Source organism: Coturnix japonica, chromosome 4 (assembly GCF_001577835.2).
Source record: "Coturnix japonica isolate 7356 chromosome 4, Coturnix japonica 2.1, whole genome shotgun sequence".
Classification (NCBI taxonomy): Eukaryota; Metazoa; Chordata; class Aves; order Galliformes; family Phasianidae; genus Coturnix; species Coturnix japonica.
Genome location: NC_029519.1, coordinates 11011848 through 11029378, shown reverse-complemented (window position 1 = coordinate 11029378; position 17531 = coordinate 11011848). Strand labels below are relative to the sequence as shown.

The 17531-nt window shown below is 42.1% G+C and overlaps 2 protein-coding genes across 3 annotated transcripts in view; one reads left to right on the top strand and one right to left on the bottom strand.

Annotated features, from left to right (window-relative positions):
- C4H8orf48 (chromosome 4 C8orf48 homolog) overlaps positions 1-6063 on the top strand; it is a 31747-nt gene extending 25684 nt beyond the window's left edge. The window contains exon 8 of the mRNA XM_015860530.2: positions 3955-6063. The gene's annotated coding sequence lies outside the window, so the exon portion shown is untranslated. The remainder of the gene's footprint in view (positions 1-3954) is intronic.
- Positions 1-17531, bottom strand: part of LOC107312810 — a 48880-nt gene that overhangs the window by 10270 nt on the left and 21079 nt on the right. The gene's annotated exons all lie outside the window — the stretch shown is intronic.

The window sequence follows — 17531 nt, the reverse complement described above, 5'->3', positions numbered from 1 at the left end:
TGTACGTAAAGCAGGTGTCCCTGTGTGCCAAGGACTGCAGCATGATTCCTACTACTTTTAATATGCATTTTAATTTATCATCAGTGATGCGTTAAAAAAGCTTCTGATGTATTTAGGTTATTTAGAAACCCAAACTCAAATGCAGATTCCTAAATGCGGTTACCAAAATGCACATCTATCTTGTGAAGAAGTGGGCCTGACTTCGATAGGTGCTAAGCAACTGTTCTGCATTTCCGCCTGCTTTTACGTCACATCCCACCTTCTGCCTCCTTCCTCCTGTCCACATTTGTAAGAAGAAATAAACTTGAGAATGTAGGCTGTCTTCTTCTTTGCTTACAGAATCATCCTGCCCCAAAGAACCCAAAATTCCAGACAAGGGGAAATCAGGAATGCAGCGGCTTGCTGCTACAAAGGCAAGAGGCTCCATTTCTATGGTTTGTATAAAGCTGCAGGACTTGTGCACTGTGTGCCCCAGAATTACTCAGTCATCTAACAGTTGCACCTGTCTACAGAGTAATTGTGCCTCCTTCACCCTGCAGACATATCAGCTATATCAACAAAATGTTGATTCCCGGCAACTTGCTAATGAAGGGCTCAGGTTAGTTTGTAGGGTCCTCTGGGTTGGGTGTCATGTTAGTCGAGCTACCAAACCAAGAAAAACAACCTGTCAGTATAAATCAAAATCCATAGCTCTGAATTCTCTGCAGGTGTATCTATATACCTTAGGCTTATTGCTCTTGTTTCCCCAAGCCTTGGCTGTAAAGGGGCAGCCTGTGCCTGTTGCGGGCTGCCTGCTGGCTGTGGTCTCCTAAAGGAATGGAGGAGTACAACTGCTCAGAGTGGAGCAGAGAATAGCAGTTGGTTTCTTTATAAAGCAGATCAGCGAAGTGTAGAAAAAGCGCTTTGCATCTTTGCTACAATACAGATGTACTGAAAACACAGTTTGAAGCTGTCCCTGTGCTTTAAATTAAAAAAAATAAATAAATTGTGTATTTCAGAGCTAGTCTTGCAGGGAACCTGTTGGTTTTTGACCTGGAAATTGACCTCTGTGTGCAGCATTCATTCTAGGTGAACAGATACCTGATTTTCAGCAGAGGTGTATGAGTTGTTAGAGATATTTTCTGTGGTTTTAATTTGTTTTTACGTGCAAAGTCCAGGCAATACAAATTTCTACAAGTGTGTATTAGTTCAAAGATATTCTTTTTCCTCCCTTTTTAGTTATATTTAACTTTCCCTGATATTTTTGCTTCTGAACTTATAAGTAAGCCAATATGGAACATCTGAAAACAGTCCAATATGTTTCTATGCTACACTGAGTCTTTTTTTTTCAGATTCTTGTCCTTAATATCCAGTGTGTCTAAGAAACTGAAATTCCTCCCGCTATCAGATTTAGCACTTTCTGTATCCAAGGCTTGTAAGAGGTCAGAAGCTGTCAGGCATTATGAAGACTGTGGCCATGTCGGAGGGTTATTGACAAACTAAACCAATCTCTGTGTAGTATGGCACTGTCTCCTCCAGGAAATCACCTGTTTTCCAGGACATCAGTGATTCGATAAATATTTTATGTCATGGTTAAGCCCACAGATCTAACTAAGTCAGCAGTGATATATGAAAGCCCTGCTGATTTGAATGGGACTTTCACAAGCACAAAAATACCATGGTCTATCTCTTGACAGTGAATGCTATTGGAATTTCATTGGAGCCATTATAAGGCCTCAAGATGTTCTAATGGTAATTGAAGAGATAGGAGAAAAATGAGCATTTGTAACTCCTTGAGAAGATCTTCAAGCTTTGAAAAATCGCCCAAAGCTTTTCTCCCAGCCTGCAGTGAAGTGCTCCTTATTCATCACTGCAAAAATCGCTGATGACCCAGTCAGATTGTTGACACTTCCATTACTGCTTCTATTTTAGATGTTGTAATTAGTAATTTTTCATGTTTCCAGTTCGTCCTTTCTCTTAGAAATTTAAACTACAGTGTCGAATTAAAGCACATCGTTTACTGATGATACAGATCGAATAGTGTAGGTACCTGGTACAAAGGGATTATTCCAAGCTAATGTGTTTTATTTTCCTGCCTTCAGTGTTGTCAAAGTGTTATCTCACTATGTAAAGACTGAGCTAAGACATTACACATAATACGTCAGCATTTCACCTTGGTGCAGTGAGAAAGGAGCATGGCTTTACTTGTGTAGAATAGAGCAGGCATACATTAAGAAAGAATTATTATGAGCAAGGTTTCTTATCAGAGCCAGGCCATCAAATTCCTCTTCTTCTGATAAAGTTAAACATACTGACTCTAGTGGAAGAGTAAAATTTACTACCAAGAATAACAAAATGAATATGCACTGTGCAGAAAGTTTCAATGCTTCTGTATTGTTCTTCCCTTCAATCTTGAGGAGGAAGTTTGATTTTATGAGTAGAGATAAAGTTTATTTAAAAGACCAAATCAGTTAACAGTGCATTTCTTAGATAAGCACATAAAGGCTGATTGGCTTACTGCAGTATTGCTGGTATATCTGTCAGCATCACTAATTTCAATTGAGTGCACCCTGATCATAGAGCATGGAATGAGTGTTAGGATTTCTAAAGGTACTTTTGGTTGCATTAGTGGACTAGAGTTGAACAGTATGGTCTGTGTGGGTCCCTTCCAACTTGGGGTATTGTATGATTTCATGGCTCTTCTGCTCTTGCTGTACATGAGTAGCTCTGAAATGGCTCCTGAAGGTGTCAGACAGTCCCTGAATTCTTTATTCCAGGAGAGAAGAAAGCAGGAGATGGTATGGTAGGAGAATAGAAGATAAATAAAGCTGAGGAAGTAAATCAAGAGTTCCTGATTTATCACTGCAGTTTTTTTTTTCAGAGTAGGGAGAAACACACTGACATTGAAAAGTTTTAGAGATCCTGTTAATGGATGGAAATGCTTCTGTGTGTAGCATGTTGTTCTCTTGTGGAATTCATTGGTGCAGTGAATTCCACTGAGGTTGAAAGCTTTGAAGGATTTCGGTAGAAGTGTCAGTGCAGAAATGAAAGCATCCATAATTCCAGGCAGCACACTTTTATTGTGGCTTCCAGTCGTAAGATGAGTGCAACTTTGCAGATGCAAAGAGAAAATTCCCTTTGGGGCAGGTTTTCTGTTTCAAGTTTCTTCTGTATGAGTAAGAGCATGAAACAGTTCTGGACTGTCCTTATTGCATTATGCCTCTACGAGGTGATGAATTAATTCTGGTTAGACAACAACAGTATATAATCATAGAATCATAGAATGGCCTGGCTTGAAAAGGACCGGAAAGACCATCTAGTTTCAACCCCCCTGCCATGGGCAGGGTTGCCAACCTCTAAACCAGGCTGCCCAGAGCCACATCCAGCCTGGCCTTGATCTAGAATACTCCAGTGAGGTTAACACTGGTGTATAGGTGCATAAAATTCTAGTGCTAGCACTAGTGAGTAGAGAGCCAGTGTGTGTCTTTCACAGGATCAAAACTCTCCTGAAAACAGCTTGAAGCAAATAATAAATGTGCCAGAAGTATGAAATACAATCAGAGTGTTCTAATCCACACAGTATAGGTACATCTTGTCTCACACTGCTGCACTGCAAAGGTCAAAACTGCTAAAGAAGCTGTCATGCTCTTTGAAATGACATGGAGTAATCCCAGAATAGATCTCTACCAGCACCAGCCTTGTCACTTCTTGGATTTTCTTTTGTTGCTTGTCTGGCCTTACGTAGAGTGCTGGCTGAATTTAAACATGCCACTGGACAGTATGTCTCATTGATGTAACAGCTGGTTACTCTCGCACGTGGACTTCCATATTCTATCCGTACCCTCTTGTGTTTTGTTTCTTCTCCATCTCTGCCTTTCTTTTAAAATAGAAATACAGAAGCTTTCAGAGCATGGGAAAGCTGTATGCAACAGTTGGCAGATCTGTGGTTAACAGTGTCTCATTTTCTCTCACTAGGAGAAAGACAACGGCTGCCTTGCTGCACAGACTGCCTGGAAGCCCAGCCCAGAGGCCCTGCTAGGTGGGCTCTTCTGCAGAGCTGCTCCCTGGGATGGGGCTGCAGGAAAATGGAGTTCTGGTCAGCTGCTCGCTGTAAACCCCACTTCTCCATCTTCTAATCTCACTTCTACCCTCACATCCACATATTAGGACACAGAGTGGGATTAGCATTGTGGATTATTTTACAGAGGAGGAGCTTGTTAAATGCCTGGGACAGTCTCTTGTGGTAGCTGCTGTGCATTGTTTTTGTGGTCGTGCTGATTGTTCTAGCCTGGCAGGAGCTTGGATTTAAGAGGATGCAAAGAGTGCTCACTCAAGCTGCTTAAATTCTCTCAGGCTTCTGGAGAGCCTGTATTCTGAAGACACTTCCTTCATTTCTTTTGAAGACTGAACTAGCTGTACCTGCTAGATGCTGCTGCCCACGATAATCTGTGCCACCCTCCCAGCACATTCTCTCTCATACTCCAGGGGCAGTCTGCAGTGTTATCCTGTGCATCCATCTCTGTTCTCTCTTCCCTTGCCAAGAGATCTGTATGTCTTCTTTTTTTGCACTTAACTCTCATTCCCACTAAATCAGTGCCCCTGATAAGCCAAACCACAGGCATCTGTGTATCTTGCACTGTACCCTGCTGGTTCCCTTTTTTCCTGCCAGGAATGATATAGTTCTTCACAAAGATGCCTGGAGGCAGAAGGACAAACAGAAAAACATCAGTTTGAGTGCATGGTATCTTATCTCTTAGTATGGACTAATGGTCATCAGTTAATTGTTCTGTTCCTGAGTTTTCCTCAAGCTTTTTGCTTAGGCTCTGTTTTTCAATTGAATTGTTTGGAACAATTTGCCAAACATGTAATGCTGTCAACTGTGTGTGTCTCTCTTTTTTTGCTCTTTTCTTCTGAGGCCAAGTTATATGTGCTAGTACTGTACAGACTACAAGTTAACTCGCCCGTGAAGATAAATGTGCCGGTCTCCTACAAATGGCAGCAAACATGGTCTCCTTCAGAGAGCATTCAGAGGGAGAAGACAAATTTTAGTGACTAAATTGACCTTAGAGGAATCTTATCTCTCTCTATGGGCAAGGAAGGTTGGGGAACTGTGTTTTCTAGAGCAGTGCTGAAGCCCTGTGACAGCTTAAGCCCAAGCTTTCATCTGCAGTGCTTCTTATCTTCATAAGCACATCACTAGGCCTCATTATTAACACAGTTAAATGTGCTCTTGGAAAGCTTGATTTAATTTCTAACTTTACTACCAAGATTCTAATGTGAAGTTGCTGAAAACGAAACCTTTGTGAAGTGTTCATTAACTGAATGTTCCTCATTTTCTGGATACTCAATTTGAGATGATATCTGATTTGCAGCAGCTCTGTATACTTAGAGCTGCAGCTGAAAGTGAGTTTTCAGCATTTAAAGCACCATATAATGCTAAGTGTGCTACAAAAAGAATGCTCTCGTTTTCTAAATTGGATATCCCAAATTAATGAATACTTTTATAACACAGAAACTTTCTAATCATTTCTTCAACAGTCTATCCAGACAAAATGGAAATGTTGGGACAATAAATTTGCCAAAAATGTATTCCTAATGTGCACCTTAGAAAAGCTATGAATAAATTAATCATATGCTCTCCAAGTAGAGCTCGAGTTTGGTGAAGCAAAGTGGGTTAAACTAAGCAGAGATGAAATGATCTTGTTCTGTAATAAGCATTCAATCAAGGAGCTGTTCAACTGTTTCTGAGTAACCCCCCGTGGAGGCAAGCCATCAGAAATGGGCTGCACGCTAAACAGCAAGAAGAAAACATATTTTGAATAGCTGCTCATTAACTGAGAATCATACATCCTCTACACTGGTTGAGGCGAGGGTCCTGAGAAACAAATTGTATTTGATCATGTAAGTGAAGGCGGCAGCACACTGTGTGACACGAAAGATTCAAATTAAGGTTGAATAGGCAATTTGAATTCTGGCATTTCTTAATTTTTGACTTAGCATTCTCAATAACGTTCTTTTAACTTGGAATGTTGTGTGTAATGTATATATAAATGTTGTTTTTAAATAAAACTGGTTTGTCTCCAAGTCATGTCATCTTCACACTGCCTGCTGTTACCGCTTCTAAAGGAGAAGCAGCTGGTGTGCTAAAAGAAGTTATGGACTTTGAAATCCTGCAAGGTTAGGAACTGAGTGGTTGGAGGGAGATATTTGCAGAAGATGCCATCTTTTCTGGCATGCTAAATAACTCCCACTGTTTTCCACACTGTATTTAATGTTTCCCCGCTGTATTTAATGGAGCAAAGTATAAACATTTGCTTTGAGGTGTTTTGTGGCTGTAGTCTGCAAGTAACCCTAAGAGCAACTTAATGGGGCTCCATGGTTGGGGATTCTCAGTGGTTTCTCTGCCCACTTCATAAAAGGGAAGAGTTCTTCATAATAGGCAGCTGCAAGCTTGGCATGGGATCTGAGAGTCCAACTGAGCTCAACTGGCTCAGCTGTTACCAGCAGGAAAGGTTCTGTAATCCAAATTCAGTTAACTGCTCTGTTCATTGTGTTTAGACCAGAACAGGATCTAGCTCCCACTCTGATAGCTCTGCAGGCTCCGCTGTGCTGAAGAAGGGCAAAATACTCCAAATAGGTGATAATCACATGAGCGAGCAGGTGCATGTTTGACCACCAGAGAAGAGCTGGTAAGGAACAATGTGTGGTTTTTTTGTCTGTTTTCTTTGAAATAAATTCATTTTTAAAGTATATCTTTAGTCATTATGGAAACTGTAGGCTTGTTGTTTTGTGCAATTCAGCATCACATAGAACATATATGAGAACTGACAAGTTTCTCTTGTTCTTCCCCATAGTATTGACACAAAAGAGGGCAATTTGCAACTCCTTACAGAGGACCAGTAGATACATTACTGTAGTAAGGTGTAAGAATAATTCTAGTTCTTTTAAGGGATCTCCCATTTAATGGTTATTGGGTGTTCATTGTGTGCCGTGGTCAAAGAGTTCATTCAGAATTGTTCCTAGGAGTGGAATACAAATTGATCAGGAGAACCAGGGAGAATGTTTTGTCCAGCACACTGCACTAGCTGAAAGGTTGTTCTTCCTTTACTATGAGTTTCATCATGTACAACAGCATATCATGGAAACGTAACCAGCTTTTAGACCAAGATTATAGTGACGTTATTGAGACTGTCTTTATTAGAATAGGACTTAGTGGTCACCACAGAATTTGGTCTGTAATGTGTAACAAGCTCTATGTATATATACTTTCAAAGCTATTCTTTGACTGATTCAGATGTTCCCTGTGCTTATGCTGAAGGGAATGTTCTGCCTTTGGAGCTGGGATCCTGGAAGTCAGTATGAGATTGCTGCAGAAGACTCTGTGCTTAGTTTGTATCCTAGGGCACAAATCATAGCTGGAAAGATGAGAAAATATAGCTCCAGAGATGAGATTTGGAAAGTCACAAATTGCATGTGCTACCTCGTTATGATATATGTGCATATATATCAGCAAGAAAATGACTCTGTGTAGGAAGAGATGGAACTCAGTGCTCTGGGTATTTAAAAGAATCAGGCATGCTTATAAATTACCAGGAAAGGTTTCTGAATGGGAACTGCGTGCTGCGGGTTCTGACAGCAGCAGTCAGACTCAGCAGTTCTTAACGATCATTTTGCTGTTTTGGGCACAAGTGGCTTCAATGTTGAATTGGCCACTGTACAAGAAGTTTTGGGTTTGAGCTCCAAACAAGACTTTGGACACAGATTTAAAGTACCCAATGAGATCACACTGCTGTTACTAGGTTCCGTTAGCAGTGCTGTATTGATATTCAAGTTCACTGAAGATGCAGTACAGTCTTACACCACATTTCTGTTGACTTTTGTTTAGGCAAGGGGTGCATTTTCATCTCTCACATGTGAATCATTAGCGTAGAGCAAATGATCTAACAGTCTGTTCTCCCAGTCAAGGTGCTCCTTGCTGCAAGAGGTTGTTCTAAGGAGAATTACTGTTTCTTTGCTCTATTCAGCCTCTTGTTTTCATGAAATGTGATTTTCCCTGAACCCTTCTGAAATTGGATTTAATTGGCCAGTGGCTTTGGAAGTTCTTATTGGCATGACAGCTCTAGGCGGACATATGCAGATGATCACCAGAGGAACCCAGACTGCAGGGCGCTGGGACTAAGCCTGGATTACTGCTGCTGTTGTGAGCCCAGCTTTAGTTCCACAGCACTTTCTCTCTCTGTGAGACATGATAAACGTGACAAGGTTTTGATCTGTTTCTATTTTGTTCTTTGTCTTCTTTTCCCAACAGTGGGTCTGAAGCTGTTCAGGTATGGAGCTTTATTAGATGTTTATACCCATGTGCTAGATGAGCCACGTATCTACATAAGCCTTTGAATTTATGTGTGCATGTGTCTTGGTCTTTGTATTCACAGTTATGTTTCCTCTTCACAATGGGGGAAGAAAAAGTAACTTGAAACCTGTGCTAACTCCTGAAATGTGTTGTTGGCTCATTTGCACATCTATCACTTGTTAGATTTCACAAGCCCTAGTGCTTCTCCCCCTTTCAGATTTATTCTGAAGAGCTTTGTTCTTCCTGCTCCACACACCAGATGCTACTGTATTTTCTGGATGTCTGAACTCTCCACTCAAAGCCTGTCAATGTCTTTTGTATAGCTATTACGTGTAGCTAACTTGAAAGTGGTATTTGTGTAACACGTTGCTCCATGGTATGATTTTTCTTTCTTTTAATTTTGCTAGTAGAAATTTGTTTTCCTCGAGCAGGTAGTTCTGTTGTATTATACAAAGTACAACATTACTGGTGCAGTTTCATTCACTTTGGAGCTCTTAAACAGCAAGGGAGGCCTTATGAGGATTCCACAGCCTATGCGTTTTTAACCTGAAAAATAAGAAATGAATCTATACTGGAGAGGTTTGCTGACTTTAATATTGCCAAGCTGCAGATTTCTGCTGAAGATGAAATTAATAGCAGCAAAAGAAGCCATCTGACTGCTAGGAAATTGGCTTAAGACAACCACACAAGGACATACTGGCTGCTGTGAATGTCGCCTCCCAGAAAGGGTGTGAGGTGTAACTAATAGGTGGCTGTTAATAGGTAATATATTGCTTTGTTCGTAAGGATGTCTTCTACTGATAAGAATCAATATGGCAGTAGATGTAAATAATGAGGTTTAATTTACCCTGAAGGAAAATTTTTCCAAGGCTTTGCCTATTAAAATCCAGAGAGCTGTGGGTGCTGCATCCCTGGAGGTGCTCCAGGCTGGGCTGGATGGTGCCCTGGGCAGCCTAATCTGATGGGGGAATATCTGTGACCCCCATACAGGGGCTGGATCTGGGTGGGCTTAAAATCCTCTCCAACCCAAGCTGTTCTGTGATACTGCAATAACACACCTGGAGTAGACAAGTCTGGATACATATTTTACTAAACATTTTTGAAATAATAAGTGGCACTGAGAATTTTTGCATTAAGCTTTGGTCTGTTGAGATGCAGATTCAGGACTTTGCAAGGAGAGCTGCAGCAAACAAATATCAGTGATTAAATAAAACCCTACCAGAATGCCGCTTCTCAGCAGACTGCCTTCTTTTGTAGTGGTGAAAAGAGCTCAGTCAGTCTTCATCATGATAGAGCTGCTTAAGCTGGTATTTCACATGCACAGTCCATGTCTCAGCATCTGCGGAGCACCCAGAGCACATGATCCAGATGTACACACCTCTCTGAACTGCAATCAGCAGGCTTTCTGAGCTGCAAGAGGTACAAGCCTTTAAGCAGTTTAAACTGCTGCTTCCTACTGGCCTCCTTGGAATTAAATCACTTGACTCAGTAATTGGCATGTCCTCGCTGCCTGGAGCCTTAATACTTTTAATGATGTCCAAACAAATTAGCTATTAAACATGTTATGAAGAAGCTCAGTGGGAACTGACTCGAATAAGCTGAGGATCAAAGCATAGAGCTGTAAAATGAGTCCTGAAGTGCTAATAACTTCTAATAACTTTTAAAGAGAGAGAATTAGATTGTGGGAAGAGCAGCTGTGTTGTATGCTGGTGTCTCAAAGAGCAGCACGGTTGGGATGTACTGCTGTTTGTATTCTGACCGGAGAAACTAGTGAGAAAGCATGAAACTAGCATGGGTGGTTTTAAGAAGCTCCAAACTAAAGATGAAAGAAGCAGCAGGCAGGATGATCTGCTCTCAGTGCACCAGGCATGTCTGCCCCTTAAAGATGATGATATGCATCTTGCTGTTATTTCAATTCCTTCTTGCCCTTAAGATGCAGCAGCAGGGGATGATGTTGGTCTGGCCTGTCCTGAAGAGCAGGTGAACCCAGGCAAAGCCATTGCCAGATGTGTGTCACCTGCTTGAATGGGGGCTGTTCGACCTGCACAGCTTGAATCCTTACCAGTATATGCGAGATGAGAATCCAGTATATGCAAAAGGAGAACCTAGATGGTTCCCTTCTGTCTCACATGCTTAGAAAGGAACACCCTCTTTCTGTATACTCGGTGGATTCAGTAAAATGCTCAAGGCTCGAGGCACAAAACCTTCCCTTTCCCTTCCCCTCCTGCTCAGAGCTATCTCAGAAACTGGCGTGGCTTTTCCCTTCCTGCCTTTATTCCTCTTCATCTGCTTTCTTGTCTTTGCTCCCTCTAGTGTTCCCACGTTGGTGCTGTTTTGCTCTCCTGCCCTAGGCCAGGAGATTCAGTATGAAGCTCTCTGGTGTGTTTTCCCTGCACTTTGCACAGTGCAGAACTGACATCAGCCACCTGTCGTACCCTTCAAAAAGAGAAAATAGCACTGAGGCTCTGCAGCCTTACTTCACCTCCTTGTATCTCCATAGCAGCGTGCCAGTGCCAGCCTTCCACAAACCTGGAGGCCAACATAAAATGTATTAGGTTTTCAGACACCAGCCTGAATCTTTTTGGCACTTTCCAAGCATTTACTCAATTTGCAGTTTGCGGTTTGCGGATCGCTTTTGACATTTTCTTTCTAATTCGAGGAGCTGGGAAATTAGGAATATTATAGGATCTAGCATTTGGGAATAGAGCCACAAGATCTGGTAACATTGCAACAGCATCCCAAATGTGCCACTTCACTCCTGACTTGTGCTGGCTTTAGCAGCAAGAGCTGTCTTAGTGTTGAGATATTCCATCCTGCTTATTAGATGAAAATGAGAAAATATGAAAGGGATCTGAGATCTCTGTGTGTCAGTGGGTCACTACAGCAGAGAGAACGTATAATTCATTTTTGTATTGCAGTGATGCAATACACCATTGTGACCAAACAGACCATTCTACAGGGATACCTGGGCAGGAGACAGTCTGAATTGAGCTGAGGACAGTGTCATAAGTCACAGTGCACAGCATGCATGGGTTTGTGCAGGAGGTGAAATAAGTAGCGTTTTGCTGGTAATGGTGACCTCTCTGCTTCCCAATAGCTGGCATGTGGTGAAATGGCACCTGCTGAAGCACAGAATGGCAGTCATTATCCGGGAGTGTCTCATTATCTGATCAGCACTAATGTGTGTTTTCCTCTCAGTGCTGCACCCTTGTAGAACACGGCTAAATACAAGGTGCCTAAAGAGTTGAGGGGGCCATTTTCAACTGTGCGAATGGTGCCAGCAAATTGACATTATTGAGATATGATTGAAGAATCCTGGTAACGGGAATGAAAGGCTTAGAAGTGCTGCTGTTCCTGTTCTAACCAATCACTGGCCGTGTTAATGATACCTTCAGTGAAACGTGCCAGTAGGAAATGAGTGTCTTTCTTCAGCATATGCATTCCTAGATCACTTTTTCCAATGGGACCGTAGGGGGTTGACACAAATTAGGGTACTGCTAGCACAGCTGTCCTACATAATTTATTGTTGCATATAGTTATAATTAACGATTGTAACAAGTACCAAGGCAGGCACATTAGGAATCTGCACTACAGAGCCTCAGGTTCCATAATCAAGCACATCTGTTATAAACTGTTATATCTGTTAGATACAGCTTATTGAGCATGAGCGCTAAGCAAGGCTGCGTCTGACCCATAGAGATCTGAATGGGACTGAGTCTGCTTCTACAGCTGGCAGAGGGTTTTGTGGTTTGGGCAGTGCACTGCCTGCATCAGCTTTTCCATCATGGAACATACTGGTGTTGGATAAGGAGTCAAGGTTAGTGTTGTGTTGTAGCAGTAGTTGGTCAGAAGGGCTTTGTGATAGTACCTGGGAGGAAAGGTGTATCCTCAGCTTCCTTAGAGCACCTAAAGGATGCCAGGAGCATGTGGAAAGAATAAGTCTGAACCAGCATAACTGGAACTCTAACTGGAGGCTGTGAGTGAGTGATGGCAGTCAGTGGATCCATAAATCAAGCAGTTCCATCTGGAAAGGACGACACTTTGCCCTTTATTCACTGATTTCTTGAAAAATATTTTTCACTGAGATGAATTTTCTGAGCTCTGTAGATTTTTGGGATCACATCCAGAATAAGGCTGTCAGGCCTGTTAATACACAGCTTGAGCTCTGAAAATCTATAGGAGGTTGCAGGAAAGTACAGAAACAGTAGTTAAAACAATATTTATATTTTCTGCTCTGATCTTCTTATTAAAATAGCACAGAAGAAAGGAGATGCATACAGGGAAGCTCCATGATGTTAAATTTTATATTAACTTAATGTTTCCCATCGCAGGGTCTATTAAATACCAGCTCTTCACAGAAAAAAAGGGAAATCAGACTTGTTTAAAATAGTTTTAGTCTTCTTTAAATAGAGGAAAATAACAATCCTATCAGTTTGGCATTGTTTTCCACATCTGGGCTTTACTAGGCCACAGAGGAACAGCAGAAAAAACTTGATTGATTTGGAGTTGAAGCCAACATTCTGTGAGTCATAACTCAGAAGGGGAATGGAGAGGAATAGGTTACTTACATTCAGGGTACAGTCTTGGGGTTTGCAGAACTTGTGTCTAAGACAACTGAGCACAATATTCTCATTTTTGTCAGTCTTGCTCCTGCTGCTGCTAATTAATCTTGGAGTTGCTGAGCACAGATTGCTGTAATGAGTAGAAATTCTGAATGCGGATGTTCACAACAGCAAACTTTTTGCTCTCCAGAGCCCTTAAATGTGATTCCATATGAAAAACATCTTTCTGTAGTCAACAGGAACGTGGCCTTTGACACCTCTTGCTACAGATCTGCCGCAGTCCCTGGAATTGGGTGGAGTGAGAATAGTACCTGGTTCCAGGCAGAACACTGTGAGTCCATGTTATGGCCTCATGTTCTGTAAGCAATGTAAGCCCCTGATGCTTCCTGTGGGAGGGAGTGAGACAGAAATGTCAAACAGTAGCAGGTTATTGCTCAGAGGAAGAAGAGGCAGAAATCTGAGCTTGTGAAACACTCCAAAGTTCCTTGGAAAACTATTCCACCGAGTCTCATTGCAAACCGGCCATTAGCAGGCTTACATCCTTATATCCACAGAGCAAATAAGTGGAACTGAAAGCAATGGTTTCAGAGGAACAAGAATCACTCCCTGAACGGTTTTAGATGTTAGCAGCAGCAAGACACAAACAATGCAAGCACACCGAGAAGTAAGTTAAAAGCCTTTAGGTTCACCTACGAGCACTTTCTTGTAGGGGAAAACCAGCACGGTATCAAAGTGACTTTCTTCAGAATCCGTTTACTCAAGTGGTGCAAAGCAGGAACTCGGCCTGGTAATGTCAGATGTGCAGAACATTTTCATTTTTGATCTGTTCCCTTTTATCAGAGACAGTAACACACCATCCTCTGGTTCTTCCTATCTCTGTGCAAAGCAATTTAGTGGTCAGTTCATTAAAGTAGGCTTCCTGGTGGAGCAGGGAGTCCTAGACAGCCCCACTGTTGCACTGACTTGGCACAGATCCTTAGTTGTCCTATAGTACCAGACCTTTTCTCTGTATGGTTGTCAGGGAAGAGCAGAAAGCACACCCAAGGCAGGCTATATAAGCAACCTAAAAGATCTACTTGTCTCCTTTGTTGTATAGCCTCTTTTTAAAAGGTAAATTAATGGAAATATCCAATGGAATAGGTGGTTAATGATGCATCAGTTCTTGGATGGATGATAAGTCCTACTGGAAATGGTGCAGAATTGAGGTATACCCCAAACTCAGATCAGATCATTAGATTTCTTTGGTGGCATGAAAAGCATTTACTGCATCCCCTCAGCCTTACAAGCAGCAATTATCTGCCATCCACAGAAAGAATGTTAAGTGGCAGCAGATGTTGAAAGGTCAGATCTGTTGGTCGCTGTTGCTGACATCTTTCACACTCAGAGACATGCTATAGGATCACACTATTAACTGATGCTCCTTCAAATAATCTATTTTCCCCATCCTTCTGACCTCCTGCTTTGCAGGAAAGACTTCTGTTATCAGGACCAACATCCTGTTTTTCCACAGATGGTTGCAGAGAGGAGACACCTGGCATTCTCTGGGTCTCTTTGCATTGCTCAGATGATATTAATTACAGCTCCAAGGGAAGCAGCCACCTGCTAACCTTTGCCTTGATGTTGTTTGTATTATGAATGGCATGGAACACAATTCTTTCTCCACAGACAAGTGGTTTACCCTGCTGAGAGTAATTCATTGCCACTTTCCAGGTTTCCGGATACTCCATTAGTGTTTGTAAGGCTGGAGAAAGGGGCACTCTGGCTGATTACAGCACAGGGTGAATGTCGTGGCTTGTGACTGCTCTCCATTGCTTTGCTCCTAGCCTGATGTGCTTGCCTTCTCAATGGCGCATCTATAGCAGGGTACATTTACTGATCTACTCAATGTGTTTCCCCCTCCCTATCAGTGATATTAGACCACCCAAAGGCTTATTCTGTGAGTGCAAATCAAGTGAAAGCTTAACTCAGGTTATTTTCTCCTCAGAATCTAGATGCAAGATCAAAAAATATTTTGCCTTTCTCATTCCTCCGTAGTCAGATTGTTTCTTTAGGCAGAAGGAAAATGCAGAGTGACTCACTAATCTGAAAGACATAGATGGAGACTTTCTAATGGCAATTCTGGATCTCAGGAAGAGCTGTGTGCTTCAGAACTGTGTTAATAGACTTGAAAAGGTCTGGAAATCGGTTGCCTGCTCAGGTTTCGTTGCATGGGGCTGCGGAACAGAAGTTGTTTATGTCTCCAGGCCAGCGGTGTCCTCTTGGAAGTCAGTAGCTGATCTCTCTTTGGCTCCCATAGGACTTATGAGTTCATCTCAGTTCTTCTCTTTTGTAATGAAAGAAGGGCTTTTGTTTTACAGGGCCCCATGAAATGCTAGCTGCCTTGTTTGACGTCCAGCCTCCCTTCAGTACCACAGCAATATCAGCATGCAAATTCTGGCAGCTCTTGGACGGATGGGCTTTGGGGGCTCAGTGCCACACCAGTACTGCTCTTTAGAACTTGCACAACTGCTTTCATAGTCTCCTAGGCCTCATGCCAGCTCCACTAAGAAAGTTGCTTCAATTATGAAATTACTTCAAATCCTGGGAAAGAAACCAGCTTTCCTGGTGCTCTTGGCCTCCCTGAAGGGACAGCCGTTCTGGAGTCATCTTTCTTCCTTCACTCTTCCTCTATCAAAAACCACTGTTCTATGCCCAGTGTGCTGTCCTTGATTCTTCTTTGGGAATATGATCTTAGTGTTGGATTTGGTTGAAAGATTTCTGCCAAGCTGTTTTCCTGTAGAAAGTGTTCACTCAGCCACATCAAATCACTTCACAAGAGCATCTGCTCTTACGAAACTTGGTAGCAAACAAACGTTCAGACATTCAAAAACTCTTTGTGCTGTGGGCATCCGTGTTTCTCAGTGGCAAAGCTGAAGGCTTGTTTTTTCATTTCTCCTGTCTGAACGTGGTGCTTTTCAGAATGCTGGAATGAAATGCTTCCACCTAGCGAAGTAACGCAGTTCCGTGGTCCCACCTTCAGATCACCATTCTGAATGCATTTGTTTCATGAGAGGTTTCAGAACTTCAGTTTTCTGTTCTGGTTTGGGGTAGGAGAAAGTTGGTGGAGCAAATATTGGAAGTTCTGTCATTTCTCACTTCTAGATTTTAAATATATCATATTTAAATGAAAAGAACAACAGATCTGGAGAAATGTATGTAAAGCTCTTCACACTCTTTCACTGTTGCATCCCTGTCCTCCCATACACTCTTTTCCATCATCTTCCCTTGCTGTGCTCTAATTATAGGTGCCCTGAGGCAGAAACCTGACAGTGTTTCTGTCAGTAAAGTGCCAAGCACATCTATGATGCTTTACAGATAATCAGAGCGAATGCATATGTTGTGAAATATTTAAGTTTTTTTCCTTCTGTCTTTTAAAGGATTTATGTATACCCTATTGGGCAGGATTACATTTGGGTGCCATCCTTCCTTCAGTCAGATGTCTAACATCCTTTTTCTCTATTGTTTTCCTGCTGGCAAATAAGAGACTAAGGCCGTTCTCCCATCTTCCCTCATCTAAGAATTTCATTTCAAACCCTATCAGTCCTATTCCTGGCAAAATAATCAGAATGTCTGAGTTGTATAAGGGACAATCACCTCCAATATTCTTTAGCTGCCTCTGTAGACTTCATGTTTACTGAACTTCAACTCATTACTGCAAACAGTAGGACAAAATAAGGGGCACAGTGTTTAATAAGAGGCCACATAGCTGTTCCTATCCCTACCTAGAAGTGCTCAGAGCCAGCACATCCAGCACCTTGCCAAGGGTAACTGTCTGGCAGATCATCATCTGTGCACATAGAAGCCTGGTTTCCAAAGCCAAAGCACTTCACAGGTTGCCAGGTGCCGCTCCAACAAAATCCGTCATCTCAACTTTCACTCATTTCCCAGAACAGGTTATTCCTCATTAAGAGCCAGCAGACACACAGCACTTGGGAGGCCTGCTTCTATTTTCCGCATTGCTGGGCCTTCCTTTATGCTGTCTGACAGAGTATCTGCAGAGGTGTGCACTCTCCCTCATGCAGTCCTGTTTGTAGTGATGTTGGCTTTGCTGGCAGTCGCATCAGTAGTGATCCGTGCCCATCGTGTTGCTAAATATGTGTTATGCAGGCTCGACAGCTGGGATTTAAATTGCTTCTTGTCACTGTTCACTTAAGCCTGAATGCAGATGTTGCTATTTACCATAATGAGGTTTTAACTTTTTCCTTATTCACTTTCTTCCGTCCTGTGCCTTGTAGAGTTTCTTTTGCACCTATGACACATTTCCACAGTGAAATGACATGTCACAGGGAAACAAATGGAAGGAAAGACTGGATGATCTCAAATCAAGTGAGAAACCCAGCAATGATAAAAGCTTCCCACAATCTCGGAGCTTACGCATTTGTGTGTGTGGGTGGGCATAAAAGAAAGGAAAAATCTCTTTAGTTTTGAAGTCTCAGATCCTTTGCAACAAGGTAATGATTTCAGGCTGAAAGCAGCATTTGACTGATCTTCTAATGGAATTCTGGTACAGAAAAGATCTATTCAGAGAGGTAGAAATTAGAGATAGCTGATAACAACACTGACCCTGTGTTGCATTACACTGAAGATAAGCCTTTGTGGAC